The following is a 13,597-nucleotide window of genomic DNA, read 5'->3' as shown; positions in this document are numbered from 1 at the left end:
GGAGCCTGCGTAATTTGAAGGAGCTGCCGGAAACTCTAAAAGAGAGAATCACAGTTAACGACTGTGAGCCGAAGCCCTGAGGATGAACAAATGAGTCGAGTCTGGGGTCAGAGAAAGTGCCACCAGTCTGGCTTCCAGAAGGGTTCTGCTTGCACCAAATCAGCACCAAGATACTGGGTGGGCCAATCAGATGTAAGGCCTCTGTGGCACATCTTAATGGTGACACTGGGCGGGGTGGGGGTGGGGTGGAGTGGGGGGGTCCTGGCAGGACGGTGAACAAGACACCTGGGGTAATGCTCTACTACTGTGGCATTGCCTCCAGGTGATGACATGATTTCTATTACATTGAGCTCTTACCAGAACCAAAGGGAGATCTCCAATGATAAAAAAAAAAAAAAAAAAAAAAAAGAACAGCATATAAACATGCAAAGTAAGCTAAAACCAGGATTGAGAAAGGAAAGAAAGCTGCAAACTTGGAAGGTAAACGTCAGTGGCAGCCACAAATGTGGGCGCTGGAGGCCACGCTCAGCCTGCTGCTGGAGCCCATTCCCTCTTAAGAAGGTTGAAGTTGTCTCCTGTTGGTGGTGAATACACGACGACTCCAGGAAGAAGTCCGTGCAGATCCATCTTGGAGGAGGGTGTCATTAGTTCAGGTTTTCAGGATTCCCACGGATTATGTAAAACCAAATAAAAGATCACAATAAAGAGTTACCAAACGGGGCTCCTGGGTGGCTCAGTCGGTTAAGTGTCTGCCTTCAGCTCAGGTCATGACCCCGGGGCCCTGGGATCGAGTCCCGCATCGGAGTCCCTGCACGGCGGGGCACCCGCTCCTCCCTCTACTGCTCCCCTCTCTGCCTCACACTCCCTCATAAAAAAATAAATAAAAATATTTAAAAAGTCAACAGACACGTGAAGAAACAAGCTGTGATGATGATACCACTTAGGACTAAATTTAGCCTGCCATGGCAAACAAACCCAACAAAGGTGGCTTAAACGTGCATTTATTTGTTTTCCTGTAAAACAAACCGAGAAGGAGGTATCCAGGGCAGGTTTATCACAAATTCATCAGGGACCGGTTTTCTTACGGTTCATGAATCCTCTGAGATCTTGGTTAAGATCACTGTGCCCGTGATCCCAGGTGGCTCCCAGAGCCCCAGATACCCATCTTCCAGACCATTATGGAAGGAAGGACAAGAAGAGTATGATTAGTCTCTTCAAAAACATTATTCTGGATGCTGCACACAGCCCCTCCACTTATAACTTACTGGTAAAATTTTATTTATTTATTTTTTTCTTACTGGTAAAATTTTAATTCCATGGACCACGTCAGGATGTCAAAACAAGAAAAAAACAAAAAACAGGGAGTTTTAACTGGCTGACAAGAAGCTTGGCTAAAAAAATCCATATTTTCATTTCTAGGAAGGGATGGGGGAAGGGATACTTATTGGCAACCAGCAGTCTCTGACATTGGGAGTGTGTCATAGTCTGAATAATGAACCCCCAAAATATCCCAGTCCCAATCCCTGGCTCCTGCGAATGTTACCTTGTATGAGAAAAGGGACTTTGCAGCTGTGATTAAGTATATCGAGATGGGGAAATTATCCTGGATGATCCAAGTGGACCTTCAATGCAAACACAGGTATCCTTATAAAAGGGAAGAAGAAGGCGACTGGACTACGGAAGTAGGGACATCACTATGGGAGCAAGAAGCTGGAGCGAGGCACGGAAGGGGTCCCAAGCCCCGGAATGAACGTGGCTCTGAGAACCTGGAAAAGGGAAGGAAATTGATTCTGCATCTGGAAAAAGCAGCCTTTCCACCACCCTGGCTTTAACCAAGTGATTGTGGACGTCTGGCTTCCAGAACTTTCTGAGAATGAACTTGGGTTGTTTTCAATCACTAATTCTGCGACAATTTGTTATAGCAGTTATAGGAAATTAATGAAGAGTGAGGGTCAGAAGAAAGAAAGAAACAAACAAACAAACAAAAAAAAACAACTATAATGCTCCTCCAAGAATTCAGATGTTGTGATGATCAGATACCGAAAACTTTAAAGAACCTTTAAAGATGATTTAAAGATTAAAAATTCATTTGGGGAATATAAATAATAGTGAAAGGGAATAGAAGGGAAGGGAGAAGAAATGGGTAGGAAATATCAGAAAGGGAGACAGAACATGAAGACTCCTAACTCTGGGAAACGAACTAGGGGTGGTGGAAGGGGAGGAGGGTGGGGGGTGGGGGTGACTGGGTGACGGGCACTGAGGGGGGCACTTGACGGGATGAGCACTGGGTGTTGTATGTTGGCAAGTTGAACACCAAAAACAAAAAACAAAAAAACAAAATTCACTTTAAAAATGTGCACAGAAGAGACTACCAACAATGACCTAGAAATCCGAAATGGGATCCATTTCAGAAATGGAAAGTTATAATCTTGCAATGAGTAACAGATGGATGGGTTAAATGCCAGATTAGGAATGGCTGGGAGAAGAAGTGACAAACTATAGGAAAGAGCTGAGGAAATTACCGGCGCTCCTGCGCGGAGACCTGGGGCGATGAGGATGACAGGTAAGTCAACAGTGTGGAAGACAGAAGGGGCACGAGAAGAGAGACAATGTCCAAAGTGGTGAAATATGGTGAAAGCCATGGATCTACAGATACAGGAAGACCAACACACATCAAACAGAATAGAAAAAAAATTCTACACCCAGACACATTTTTGTACGATTCCACAAAATACCAAAGATCTTTTAAAAAGCCAGAGAAAAGGGATCACCTACAAAGGAAAGGCAAGTGGGGCGACAGTAGGCTTCTCAATAACAACAAGGGGAAACAGGCAAGAATATCTTCCAACACACTGTCCAAATAAGATTGTAATTCCAGCAAAGGTCTTTTTTTTTTTTTTTAAGAACAAAGGCTAAATAAAGATATTTTCAGAGTAAAAAAAAAAAGAAATCTCAGTAGGAAGGTCAGAAATAGGTAGCCCGGGTGGCTCAGCGGTTCAGCGCCGCCTTCGGCCCAGGGCGTGACCTTGGAGACCCGGGATTGAGTCCCGCGTCGGGCTCCCCGTGTGGAGCCTGCTTCTCCCTTTCTCTCTCTCATGAATAAATAAATAAAATCTTTTTTTTTTTTTTTAAAAAAAGAAGGTCAGAAATATAAGGAGGAATGATGCGCGAAAATACCCGGTAAACATGAAGGCAAAACTGAGGTAGATGTGAACAAACTTTAGCTGGATGTGATTAATAATAATAATATAATACAAATATGATGATATTCAAATACAAGTTGGCATCATACGAGGTCCCATTTTACATACCCACTATCTTAGCAAACACGAGAGGCCTGGAGTTGGTGACAATGTGGAACAAGGACTCCTACACGCAGCTGAAGGGTGCCCACAGGTGCAAACACTTTGGAAAATAATCTGACCCTGCAACAGCCTAGAGAAGTTCTTGCATATGCAGACTTGATAACAAGTTCAAAAATGTCCCTAACACCGTTGTCAGCAACAGCAGAAACTGGAGACAACCCAAGTGCCCCTCAGTGGGAGAAGGCAGGAGTAGATTGTGATCTATTTACACAAATGGAGCTCGGCAGTGGAAATGTTGACAACACAGTCAACTGGTACAATGGGGACCAATTCGACAAACATAATGTTGAATGTAATTCCTTAAATCGCAGGATTCTCACTCTTAAAATGAGGACAATCCTAGTTTCTATCTCACAGAATTGTTATGAGGTTTTCTTTTAAAAATAAAGTTTCATCCTTTTTCTCTTCCTTTTTTTTTAAAAGATTTCTTTATTTATTTGAGAGAGAGCAAAAGAGAAGCAGACTCCCTGCAGAGCGGGGATCCCAACGTGGGGGCTTGATCCCAGGACCCTGAGGCCATGACCTGAGCTGAAGGCAGACGCCTGACCAGCGGAGCCACCCAGGCGCCCCCGAGGTGAGGCTTATATAAGATAATCCTTGTGGAGCACTTAGTAGATGCTCAGGAAATGTAAGGAGCAAATACTGTGATGACTCATATTCTGGGCTTCAGCCTCCCTTTGGTCACTGTGTGCAGTTAAGCTCTGCCCATGTGTTACCACTCACTCTCGCCTCTACCTCCCCAGCGCATTTGCTCTTTTCTGCCCAAACCCTTCCCGGCTCCTCTGCCCTCCCCCCCCCCCCCACACACACACGTGAGCGTGAGCAGCATCCTGGGCCGGTGTGACAGAGCACTGAAAAGCACGTATACGGATGCCAAGAAGGGAATCTTGAGCACAAAGGCACAGAATATTCTTTGTGTCGCGGCCTGGCCGATGTGGCTTGTGCTTCAGAATGTGTTTGGGTGGTTCTCTTTGGCCCTTTATACAACCCTGAACGACTAATGTCTGAGCAATGCTTCCTTAGGGTTGCAACCTGGACATTCAAGTCCGACCAAATAAAACAAAAAGATCCGCTTAGGGAGACTTGGATGCTGATGGGGTCTGAATGGCTTGTGGCAAATGCTTCCAGAACTGGGATTCCCGAGGAATAAGGAATGCACAGTTGGTTAGGGCAGGCTGACAAACCGTGCTAGAATCCTGGCAGCAGAAGTCTTGAGCTGGAAGCCTCTGTTTCATTGTGCCCCAGGGACTGCAGAGAAGTAAGTACAAAGTCACCCTTTGCCTCGACTTTCTTCGTTTTTTTCGCTCCAGTGTGGCAAGGCCGCTTGCATCTGGCTCAGGAACCGGGCGTTTTGCAACACGTTTTGGAGTGCTTCCCTTTGTGTTCTCCGAGATTGCAGCTGGGTTCCTTGGCGGGAAACAGGGGTGGGAAGAGAAGCTCATATCTAGCTGCCTTCACTCTCCCCCACACCTCTGACTCTCAGTAAATGCAATCCCTGGCCTGATGCCTAATGCGGCTCTTGGGTCCATGCTTGTCAGCTCCTGGGTCCCTCCCATACTTCTGTCTTCCCTGGCTCCTGCCGTTCTATCATGCAATGGGTTGATTTGTGTTCCCCTAAAATGTGTGTTGAAGTCTGTATTAGGGTTTTCTAGAGAAACAGAACTAATCAGAAATCATAGAGATACCTACAGAGAGATGTACTATGAGGGACTGGCTCGCATGACATGGAGAACGAGAGGTCTGCAGCTGCTGAGCTGCAGGCCCACGAAAGCCCGTGGTCTAGTTCCAGGCCCAACATGCAGGCCTGAGAACCAGGAGCATCGGTTTTAGTGGACAGGAGATGGATGTATCAGTTCAAGCAGGGAGTAAATCGGCCCAGCATGCAGCCCAGCAAGGGCCTTGAACTCACAACCAATGAGATCAAGATCTGAGCTGAGATCAAGAGCCAGACGCTTAGCTGGCTGAGCCGCCCGGGCGCCCCTATTATTCCCAGTTTTTGAACACATTTGCATTTCGTGTGGTCTCAGACCACCTCTTTGGAAAAGTGTATTGATTTCCATACCTCTCTAGTCCAGTCTAAAGGCAGAAGGAACCACACTACCACACTCCACAGGACTGAAGCTGCTCCACAGCTGGGGCCATGGGACCATGGATAGGGGGAGGACCTCAGTGGAGATAAGGGTGGTTCACCGTGTAGCCAACAGAATTAAAGGCCTCTCAATTATTCCTTCTGTAGGAGGAGATTTCATTAATGTCTTACTTATCCAGATTTCATTTCTCCTGGGCTGGCGAATAGGACATTTCTTTGTCCAGATAACCGTTGGCTATACACTGCTCTTGTTGCTTGTTTAACCCAACTCGCTTTACCCATTTCTTCATTCTTCCCACTAACAAACCCAGCCTTCATCACATGGATGTAACATACTGTTCTGAAAAACAAAAAACAAAAACACAGCAACCCAGGCAGGATGCTGGGTTAGTGACAAGAGTGCTAGCCCAACCCTCTCTTCCCACCAGCTCTCTCCTCCTCTCCCCGCTCCCCGCCATCATGCTCTTTCCAAAGAAAAGTTTCGTTGCAGTTGTACACCACAGATTTTGCATCAATTAGTTATTAAGGTTGTGTCTCTTAAGCTTTAATGAGGGTAGCTGTGATTTTAATTCAAGACTATGATTTATTTCATACCTACTAAGTGTCAGACCGTGCAGGGCATCAACGTGAATAATTTTATTTGATCCTTACAATTGACCTGCAAGGGAGACCATTGGGTTCAGTTGTTTGGAAACTTTGGTTCTAAATTATTTTGTTCTTAATCTCACTTAAAAAGCAGTAATTTGTTTTTAATTTTGTATAGATAATATATGCATAAAATCTAAAGGCAGTGGAAATACAGCCAGTCCAAAATGATATGTAGCATATGTGTAAACTGCACACTGGATCTTGAAGGCCTGATATGAAAAAAAGAATGTAATGTGTCTCATTAGTAAGTTTTTATATTGATTGCATGTTGAAATTTTAATATTTTGGGTATATTGGGCTAAATATAATTGTCACAAAGTTAGAGGATTTAAGACTACTTCATTTTGTTCTCAGAGCCCTTTTCCTTTTGTGAATACCTGGCCCACTGACCCTGTGAGCTTATGCTTTAGAAAACAATCATGCACCAGTATCTTTTGTAAGGAAATCACAGCCTTCCATATGTAAATGTTTAGTTGATTTACAGTGAGCCTAAAGCTGAAATCAATCTAGATGGTGTCTTGGGGACGTCTGGGTGGCTCAGCGGTTGAGCGTCTGCCTTCTGCTCGGAGTGTGATCCTGGGATTTGGGACTTTGTCCCTCATTGAGCTCCTTGTGGGAGGTCTGCTTCTCCTCCCTCTGCCTGTGTCTCTGCCTCTCTCTCTCTCTCTCTCTCTGTCTCTCATGAATAAATAAATATTTTTTTAAAATTAAAAAAAAAACAAATAGATGGTGTCTTGGACAGGATTCCTTAGAAGCAGAGCTTAAAACAGGGACTTGGGTATACATAATTTATTGAAGGAGTACTCTTCAGAAAAATAAATAAATAGGAGTCAGAGAGGCAAGATAGGACGGCAGGATAGGGAGGGGGAAAGAGCTGAGCATGGACATCACCTAGGTGAACTCTAACCTTAGCCAGATCCATGGTGGGTGGACTCTGGAGCTGTGCTGTCCAATAAAAGTTACTACAATGTTGGGAATGTTCTATGTAACGGGCACTGTCCGGTATAGTTACCACTTGCTACACACGACCACTGAGTATTCATAATATGGCTAGCATAACTGACAAACCTATTTTTAACTTTAATTTAAATTTGAAGAGTTACACATGGCTAATGTCTACCATGTTGGACAATGGAGTTCTGTAGCATAAGCCTCAAGACGGAGCAGGGAGGAGGGGGCTGGCCCCTGTGCTCTCCTTGCCTGTGGGCTGCCCCAGCCTTGTGGGGGGTGGATAGGGCGTGATTCTCTAGGCAAGGCTGTTGGCAGGGGACATGCACACAGCTGAGGGGTAGGGGTACTGGCCGAGTAAAGGGGATGACGCACAACCCAACGCCCACTCTAGGTTAGTTCTCATCTGGATCATCTTGACACCTTAAGAGGAAATCTATTTGATTTTTCAGTATCTACTACAATCTTTGAGGTGGCTAGCCCAACGGCTCTAAAGAAGAAAAAAACGAAAACGACTTTGCCCCTTTCCACACCGAAGTGTCATAAATCTGAAGTTATAAATGAGGAAGCCTGAGTTCATGTTTTATTTATACCTATTACACTTGATTTATGGTGTTGGAAAACATATTCAGCTTAATTTATGCAGGAATTAACTCTGGTAGAGATTAATTTTGGATCTATGGCCCCTTCCTAAAGTATATCATCACTTTTCATAATCTTGGCTTGCAGACAGAGATGGTAGTGAGTCAAAAAAAAAAAAAAAAAGAGAGAGAGAGAGAGAGAGAAAGAAGGAGAAAAACAACACCATAAACAAAACCAAAACACTCCCAGAGAGAAACACTTTAGGTCTTTAAAATGAGAATAACAAGACGATTTAGGATTAGGATCCCTTTAGGGTTCACTGATAAAGCCAGAATTTATTAAAATTTATACAATGGTTCTTTATGTTGGGTTCAGCCATTCATAGAAGGTTTTAGAGGAAAATACATTAGACAGAAGGAATGTATTGGCACATACTTGGCACATACTAATGCTTAACACTAAGGAATTAAAAAGTCTGGAATATTTAATCCGTATTACACTTGTTATCTAAGTTACATCTTTATAGATCACCAGGCAAGTGTGTGTGTGTGTGTGTGTGTGAGAGAGAGTGTGAGAGAGTGAGAGAGAGAGAGAGAGAGAGAGAGAGAGAGAGAGAAGAGGAAAGGAATGGGAAGGAGAAGAAGATATCATATTAAAAAAGAAAATCAAAGGGAGGCCTCTGGCTGGCTCAGTGGGTAGAGCATGTGACTCTTGATCTCAAGGTTGTGAGTTTAAGCCCCAAGTTGGGTGTAGGGCTTATTAAAAACAAAAACAAAAACATCTTTAAAAAGTCAAAGGGAAGCACAACATATAGCTTTGAGCCTCCTGACAGTCAAGGGAAGAAAAGGGAACAACAGACGTCATGCCTCATACAAGAAAGTGTAATAGTTTACCAAGAGGAATTAATTTTGTTTTTGTTTCAGAGTGCAGTCTCTTTACAAACAGAAAGCTGTCTTTATTAAAAGAAAACCCCCGAAACCCAAACAAACCCTAACATAGTGGATGATGTCTTTTTCCTTTTTTTCTTTTCTCTCATCTTTTCTTTTCTCTTTTCTTTTCTTTTTCTTTTTTTCTTTTCCTTCCTTAGGCCCCAGCCATCTTTATTGCCTATTCCTGACCCGGTTCACTCACTGACACTACCCGCCTGGGCCCGGCTGATGCCTGTGGTCGTGACCCCTGGTCATTCCGGCCTCTCCCTGTCTGAGCCTCAGGCCAGGCAGCGCCAGCAGGTGCACAGAGGAGGAGACAAAGTGAATCGCGCCGCCCGCGCCGCCCTTCCCAAAGCAGATGGCACCATCTCTCCACAGCTGTATGTTTCCACAACTGTCCTTTCCTGAGCCCCTGGCACCGTGTCATCACCCTGGTGATGGGACAGCGGTGCCGAAGGACAGTGTCTGGGGACAGGGCACCAAAAAGACCTCCCTCGTTGGGAGGGATCTCGTCTGTTAATTTTTTTTTTACGATTTTATTTATTTATGAGAGACACAGAGAGAGGCAGAGAGCCAGGCAGAGGGAGAAGCAGGCTCCACGCAGGGAGCCAGACGCGGGACTCGATCCCGGGATCCCAGGGTCACGTCCTGAGCCAATGTCAGGTGCTAAACCGCTGAGCCACCCGGGGAATCCCCTGTCTGTTAATTTTTATTTGAAACAGCCGGGGGCGTTCTGCGTGGCCATGTGGAAGATAGAAACGATTAAGGATTTAAAGTAATTTGCCCAAGGTCACGTAGCTAGTGATGGACCATAAATTCCAGTTCAGGTGGTCTGACTCCAGAGCCCAAGATGTGATCTGTTATGACTACTTACCTCTCTGTCATACCTGTAAGGGGCCGCTCCCATTTTCTTGGCTGCCTGCCTCCCACTTTAGAAGCTGACAAGTCCAGATGTCATCTCAGCTTCCACTGCAGCTGGCACGTAGGCCCTTGACCTAGGCTTGACAGAAGAGGTTCACCCACTAGTGATTTTGAACTGGGAGCTGGCGCCGTAAGGAGGCAGAGACGGTGGAGAATCCAAAGGTACCGAGCTGGTAGTAGCAGGAGGAGCACCATCCAAAGCTCCGTGTCTGTGGCTGCCACATGACCTGCAGCATCCACTGTTCAGTGGTAGGGGTGGTTCCTCCCTGGCTGGGTTCGGGGGCGTGCTCTTGGCGGGGGTCCACCTGCTGCCTAGCTCCCTTGTCTGGTCTCCTTTTCTAGCCTGGTTCTAATCATGTTGGAAACTCCTTGAATTACTTAATAACTCAGCAACAAATATATATATTTATATTTTTATTTTAGTTTTAGTTTATTTTTATTTATTTGTTTGTTTATTTATTTATACATATTTTTTTTTCTTCTTTTTTTCCTGCTTAATCAACCAGAGCTAGTTTCTGTTGCTTGTAACTAAGACCCCTGGCCGGCATAATATCCAAATCCATTATCCTGAATATAGGATGACTACCACATACCCCATTCCTATCTGGAAAAAAAAAAACAAAACAGCAACAACCCACATATGGATCCAGAATTTTATGAAAGTTTAACTGAGTGGAGGATGAAGGTGGCAAATTGTGTATCTTCGGGAGGACTTTCTAGCTCATCTATCTGACTACTTACTTATGATGCACTGTCGTTTGCATGGATGAATACGAGACCTTACGGTGTGTTGCCCTTAGAGTCCAGAAATGGATTTTTACCTTCCAAGTATAATTTGAATTCCAGGTCTAACTGTGAGCTTTAAACATTTTGTAATGAATTTAGCTTTTGAGTAATAATAAGAAAAAGAAATACTAAATATCTTTCCTGCTCATTATAGGAAAAATGGCTTCCCCAAACTGTAGCACTTAACAAAAAACTAAGATCACAGGGGGAAGTTGAATTGCTGAATTATTTAATATAATCTGACTCATTAGAGCCTTGGTTTCTGAGATGGAAGAGGATATGATAGCTTACATAGAGGTCACTGATACATTCCCAGATGAAATTCACTTTGAAGAAAATGAAATGTGGTTGGGTGTAACTAATCTCTCCGGCCTAATTCAACAAGGGAGTGGAGTTTGCCGTTTGACGAGGGGGTTATAATTACAAGGCATCTTGGAACTTCTGGGAGAAGCTACTGCTTCCGACGGCCACGCGGTCGACTGAGATGTCAGATTATTAGACAGGAATAAGCCATACAGAGGCCAGGGGTTTGGCCTTGGAAAGTCTAGACACCCTAACGTGATTACCATCACTCTGATCAGATTATAAAGTAAACACACTCTCTACAAAGCAAAGAATCTGATGGGGTTATTTAGAAGATGATGAAAAGCTGCTTCCTATCTCTACTGAGGACACAACAGGAAGAAATGGGACGGTTTGCAGCATCAGAGGCTTTGGGAAGATCAATGGTTCTAAGCCAGGATTACTTTGGGGACATTTTTGGTGGGAGGGTGACGAGGGTGTTGCTGGCATCTAGTAGGCAGAAACCAGGGACGCTGCTAAACATCCTATAATTAAAAAAAATAATAAAAATAAAAATAAAAAATAAAATAAAATAATTAAAAAATAAACATCCTATAATTTATAGGACAACCTCCACAACGAAGAATTATCTGGCCCCAAAATGTATAACAGTTGCCAAGCTTGAGAAACCTGAGTTAGACGTAAGGAAAACACTCTGATTCTGAAATTATATAAATAGTGGAATAGGTTTGCAGGTCCAAGACTAGTGTGAGGTGAGTGAAGCATTTGCCTTAGGCGGCAACATTTAAGTGCCAAAAAAGCTCAGTTATCAAGATAAATAATATAAAAAAAAAACAAAATCAATGCAAAAAAAAATCCATGATGAACAATATAACGACATTTTAAATAAAGACAGGATTCAGCAGAGAAGGGATCTGGGTAGGTGGAAGTTGAAATGTTATTTACCTTGATTACTGAGGCTTGGGAAACCACCCCCGGCTCCTGGCCCCCTTGAAGTCTGCGCCTGAAGGCCAGTGTGTCATTCCTCTCATCCTAGTCCTAGCCTGTTGGATTATTAAGCGTATGCAATTATTTTAGCTAAATTGTGATTTGATTATTACTATACTGGGGTTAGTCAGGTGTGGCAAAGGTACATGAGAAGGTCTTTCCAGCTCTAGAATTTCAGATCTTAGGGACTACGTTAAGTAAGGAAGCAATCCCTGTATTAAGCTGCATAGAATTTCCCTCACATGGGTTTTTAATTTCTCTGATTTATAGCCTGGCCTTGATTAGCCAAGATCACCTTCATTATGAATGGTAATATATGAGTGGAATCCCAAAGAAATATGTGGCATTAATTGCGGTCTTAGGCCATACCCTTCCGTCGTAACTCACCCTTCCCGAAAAATAACCCTTGTGTGATTTTTCCATTTTAATTAGCAAGTAAACTATTCCTGCTTTTAATCCTTTCTTCTTCCCAAAACCCTCTTCACCTCAAAACCAGCTAAGTATTCTTTTCTGGGCTCCACGGATATTGACATTATTCTATATCATTTGTCCCTTTTGTCTCTCAAAATGCCTTACATGGTTTTTGTTTATTTGTTTTTGTGGGGGGGAAGATTTTAAAATTTCTCTAACTGGCCCGGGAAATTGTCCACATCTAATTGCTAAGTTTACTATGTGGGATATAGAGTACTTTAACATAATGCTGACCCCCTCAGAAATGCCGGATGAAAGAGTCAAAGATAATTTACTATCTGGGCAGGGCAAGATAGACAGTTATAAAAAAAATTGCGATAATATTACTAATTAGGAGAAATGTGGTCTTGGATCCATATAAGAACAAACACTCTAACCATTATAGACTGCTTTCCATTAATGTCCCTGGTTTCTGTCGACGCGAGGCTGGCCTGTTAGGGTACCTGCATTCAGCAAATGTACTCGTGCGTAAAGTAACTGGATATGGGACCTACCACTTCCCCATATCCTGTCACTTAATCTAACTGACATATGTACAATTCCTTTTGATCTGTGCTAACCATCTTTATCTGAATGCATATCTCAACTTCCTATCTGTTATTTTAAAAAATGCTTTAATCAGAGGGTAGTGACAAGTTGGGTTGAATTATAGGGTTTGGGTTTAGGATTTTTTTTTCCTTTTCATTTTGTTAAAAACAAAGAAAGCAACGTCAGACTTGGGCTCCTTCTTCCTACCCACGTAGTTTCATTGCTATTGTGATGAGCTATCTGGAATTTATTTCTTGAAAAAGGAATGAGAGGAAAGAAGGAAAAAGGGAACTGAGGAACTAAGTGGTAGATGGGGAGATGAAGAATGATTCTAATACTATTTGAGTCGCCAAAGCTAGGCATTTCCAAATGTTTTCTTCTCTTTTTCTCCTTTTTCCATTCTTTTACGTTTTCATTTTGGGTCAGAAGCGAACAGACGTTTTCATGCGTCTGTCTGCTGCTTAGGTAAAGGATGCATTTAATTGTCTAGGATTTGGGACTCTGAGCTGCCTAGATGTGAGCTTTCCAGAAAATCCACCAGGAGAGGGCGGTGTGGAGCACTGAGTGCTTACTCAGGGTGTTGCCGGGGGTAAGAAGTCACTTTAGTATCCCACATTTTGGCTAAGGACAGATCATAGAGTCTCAATTGTATGCGGCTAGGTTTTCCAAATTCACAAAATCGTGATGACAACGCTTAAAGCTTCCTTTCTAATAAACTATATACATGAATATTAAGTGTGTGGGCTGCCTATTATTCTGTTTCAAGAAGAAAAACACCCTAAAACAAACAAACAAAACTATGTCCCCTAGAGAATTTTAGTTAGACCTTTGGAAAGAAAATCAAATGAAACAAATGGGATGTTTGTTCTCTTTTCTAAATAGAGAATGCCTTTTCTCTAAACAAATACTAACTCCGCATATTTTTATAATCATACCGTGGTCAACTGTCTAGTTAATTTTCTTCTCAAGCTTATTTATTATTAATTATTATTATTTATAATAGACTCCTAAGCCCAAATAAAAGAAAACAGCTTTTTAAA

This window comes from Nyctereutes procyonoides, unplaced genomic scaffold, assembly GCF_905146905.1.
Source record: "Nyctereutes procyonoides isolate TBG_1078 unplaced genomic scaffold, NYPRO_anot_genome, whole genome shotgun sequence".
In the NCBI taxonomy this organism is placed as follows: Eukaryota; Metazoa; Chordata; class Mammalia; order Carnivora; family Canidae; genus Nyctereutes; species Nyctereutes procyonoides.
This window is presented reverse-complemented; position numbering follows the sequence as displayed.